Source organism: Bidens hawaiensis, unplaced genomic scaffold (assembly GCF_021521415.1).
Source record: "Bidens hawaiensis isolate Kalapana, Puna unplaced genomic scaffold, B.hawaiensis_p1.1 tig00021062_1, whole genome shotgun sequence".
Classification (NCBI taxonomy): Eukaryota; Viridiplantae; Streptophyta; class Magnoliopsida; order Asterales; family Asteraceae; genus Bidens; species Bidens hawaiensis.
Window position 1 is genome coordinate 15,328 of NW_027493266.1, and position 4,194 is coordinate 19,521.

At 38.6% G+C, this 4,194-nt stretch overlaps 1 non-coding gene across 1 annotated transcript; it reads right to left on the minus strand.

The window, feature by feature from the left end:
- Positions 1 to 3,518: 3,518 nt before the first annotated feature.
- LOC143562757 (small nucleolar RNA R71) lies at positions 3,519 to 3,624 on the minus strand. Its single transcript, XR_013140544.1, has one exon. It is a non-coding gene; the product is annotated as a small nucleolar RNA R71 (small nucleolar RNA).
- Between the last annotated feature and the right edge of the window lie 570 nt (positions 3,625 to 4,194).

Genomic DNA, 4,194 nt, shown 5'->3' on the forward strand with positions numbered 1-4,194 from the left:
GCTGCACATCTCTGGCCACCTTAAAAGCCTCGTTAAACATTCATATAATGCGTATTTAATCGATTAACCGCCGGCTTTATACTAAACTCGCAATAATGAAAACGAAACATCAGCGCTCTAATTAACTCTATAAAAGGTCTCTAAACAAACACCTAAACTTGTCCAAATTATCAGCATCATCAAACAGACACTCAATATTCACAAATTTGTCCGTCGAAGTATCCTTTTCCGGCCACCATGGTTCACCATCAATCCTTAACCAATCAAGGCAATTGATGGTTCGGTAAAAATTAGTGTTATTATATATTAATTAGTTAATTTTAGTTAAATAAATGAATGCATTGGTACTTCAAGCATTGTTATGTGTATTCAGGGTCTTGGAAGTTATGGAGCTTATTGAGGATATTTACGAGCTTGGAATTAATGAAGATTTAGAAGTGAGAGATTGGAAGCGCAAGCATCACGATGCAGTAAAGAGAAGATAATTAGTGTTTTTGTTGTTTTACATCTTCGCACGACGCGGAGATGTATGAGGAGCAGCTTTGCACGACGCGAAGTTGCAAGAATCGGAGCGCGACTATTTTGTCCTTCGCGCGACGCGAAGAATGAAGCCTTGGCAACTTCGAGCGACGCGGACTGACTTAAAACCGAAAAAATTTAAGTTTTGCTTTATATAAACTCAGTAACCTCACCGTTCGACATATCACGACTTCCAGAGGCAAAAGAGGCTTTTTAGAGCGATTTTCTAGCATTCCAAGGCTTCCGGTTCATCTCGGGTTTGCATGTTCATCAAGATAAGTCAATATGTCAATGCTCGGCTAAGTCTCGTGTTCATTCTAGGTTAGGATTTGTGTTTTTTAAACTTCTGACCAGATTCATATGCTTCATGTTTAAGAACTTGATTGAGTTATTGCTTATATCTTGTTTAATTATTTCTTGATTATTTAAACAATTTGTGTTTTGGGATTATTAGTTAATACATCACTTGTTTGGTTTTGTTCATCAACACTTAGGGTTAGGCTCTTGTGTCATTGGATTATTGATCATCAAATATGGTTCTTTAATTGGTTTTCACAAAACATAAATTGGTAATTAGGTAGACTGAGTTCAATTGTATCATCAATTCGGTTAGGGTATCGTTTGACATCACAATCAAACTACTAGGTCTAGTAATTACTGTGTAATCAAGATAGGTGAATCTGGAATTAAGTTGAAAATCACATCACCCGACCCTAGAATGAATGTTTTTAATAATAGCATTAACAAATCTTTTTGCATCACGATGCAGTAAAGAGAAGAGAATCAGTGTTTTTGTTATTTTGCATCTTCGCGCAACGCAAAGATGTATGAGGGGCAACTTCGCGCGACGCGAAGTTGCTGGTATCTAAGCCCGACTATTTTGTCCTTCGCGCGACGCGAAGAATGAAGCCTTGGAAACTTCGCGCGACACGAACCGACCTAAAACCGAAAAAAATTAGGTTTTGCCTTATATAAACCCAGTAACCTCACCATTCGGCATATCATTACTTCCAGAGGCAAAAGAGGCTGCTTAGGGAGATTTTCTACCATTCCAAGGCTTCTGGTTCATCTCGGGTTTGCATGTTCATCAAGATAAATCATTTAATCGATATGTCGATGTTTGGCTAAGTCTTGTGTTCATTCTAGGTTAGGGTTTGTGTATTTTAAACTTCTTACCAGATCATATGCTTCATGTTGAAGAACTTGATTGAGTTATTGCTTATATCTTGTTTAATTATTTCTTGATTATTTAAACAATTTGTGTTTTGGGATTATTAGTTAATACATCACTTGTTTGGTTTTGTTCATCAACACTTAGGGTTAGGCTCTTGTGTCATTGGATTATTGATCATCAAATATTGTTCTTTAATTGGTTTTCACAAAACATAAATTGATAATTAGGTAGACCGAGTTCAATTGTGTCATCAATTCGGTTAGGGTATCGTTTGACATCACAATCAAACTACTAGGTCTAGTAATTACTGCGTAATCAAGATAGTGAATCTGGAATTAAGTTGAAAATCACATCACCCGACCCTAGAATGAATGTTTTTATTAATAGTATTTACAAATCTTTTTAAGTAATCATTTAGTTTTAATTAAATCTTTTTTCTAAAAACTGCTTGATATCGTTTGTCTGCTTTAGTTATTAATTAATTTAGTAATATTAAAAATAGCACTTTCCTTGAGTACTTGTGGAGACGACCTTACTTACCCGTACTTATTATAGGTATTTCAGTCTTTAAAATTGATTGTTTGACTAGACCGCGACAGCCTACGTCAAAATGGCGCCGTTGCCAGGGACTCAATGCGCCTAGTGCTAATTTAGTTTAGTTTAAATTAGCATAATTCAGTTTAATTTTAGTTTATTTTCTTTTCTTTGTTGATTTTACACAGGGTGTGCTTGTTTGGTGTGTGCAGTTAATCTTTCAGGTTGATGCATACGAGATTTTCTTGAGATAAAGGGGTGTTGGAGTTTGTCCCAGAGATAGAGAAAGCTGGTGAGAAGAAACCAAGCAAATCAAAGGAAAGATGAATCCTCGAGGCCGAAAGAAGAAAATATGAATTATAAAAAAAAAATAACCACCGATTTTTCTATCATTTTCCATTTATTTAGAAAAAATTCTTAATTCAAGGAACATTAAAACTATTAAATTTTGAATTTCTCCCCCATCAAGAGAATAACCCATACCCAATGCCACCGGTGTTTCAACTCGACAATCATAACCCACCACCTCACCAAGAACAACCCATTCCACAAAATGTTCCACAACATATTCCACAAAACCCACTACTCCCCCAACACATTCACCAAAACGGAAACCCAAGAGCTTAAAGAAGATACCAAATGAGAGATGATCGTTCTATACGGTCTGAACCGCCAAATAATCGGGTCGATTTTGAGTTTGAGAGAGTGGCTAATCGGCGAAGGTTGTTCGATGAATTCGACGAGTTTGAAGATGAAGAAGAGATGGAAGATGCGCAAGGGGGTCAATATTATAGAATGCAACAACAACCCCCCGAACCCGTTCAACAACACAGACACCGTCGAGCCCAAAGAAGACAAGAGATTCCTGAGCCACAATTTCCCGAGTACGAGTTTGATGATGGGGTCCCGAGGGCATTTGTTCCACCGACCGTTCAGGGAGTTCAAAGCCACTTCATTCCACAAGTGGCCACGAACCCGCTTCCCATTGTGATCCTGGTTAGAAAAGGAAGAACGTTTTCGGTAAGACAAAGTAACCTAACTGGGATGCCTACTTTTCAAGGGAAAGCATCTGAAAAACCATATTTGCACTTGAGCGAGTTTAATTCTATTTATGCCACCATCTCAAGTCAAGGTTTCACTACCGATAAAGTCAAGCTAGTTGTTTTTCAGTTCAGACTTAAAGATCTACCGAAGCAGTGGTTCTTATCTTTACCATCAACAAGTATTCACATGTAGCAAGATCTGGCTCAGCAGTTTTGGGACGAGTATTACACACTACAAAGAACGTCTGAGGCCCGAACTTCGATCATAAATTTTCAGCAAGGGTCGGGTGAAACATTCCATGAAGCTTTCATGAGATTCAAGAGGTTATTGAGGACTTGTCCTCATCATGGGATAGCATTGTGGGAGTTAATTAAAGCATTTCATGACGGGTTTTCGAGTGACGATGTGCGTGATCTTTAATCGACCACAAATGGATCGTTTTTGACCAATGATGAGAACGAAGATTGGCAACATTTAGAGTGGCATGCAATGAACTCAAAGAGACAAGCTCAGTCAAACCGCATGGTTAAAAGGACTGTTGTGAAAGCCGTGGATAGTGGAGAGTCGGATGATCGAATGGCTCGGTTGGAAAGAAAGCTAGATTAGTTGATGGGGGTGGGAGTGAAAGAGAAAGGTAAGTCGGGAAAGGCGTATCCAGTCTGTGAGGGTTGTGGAGGAATAGGCCATGAAGTGACGACGTGTGGAGTTGTGATGGGAAGTTCTTCGGGTAACAAGGAAGAGTCGATTGGATGTGATGGATTTTCTGAAGCAGATGAAGACAGATCAGGAGGCTAAGAATAAAAGCGTGAATTAGAGATTGGAGCTTCAAGAGAAAGCTAATGCCGTGAGAGATAAATAGGTATGCCAGCTTTCTGAGGAAGTGGCTAGTTTGAAGAGAAATCCATCCAAGTTGCCGTGTGATA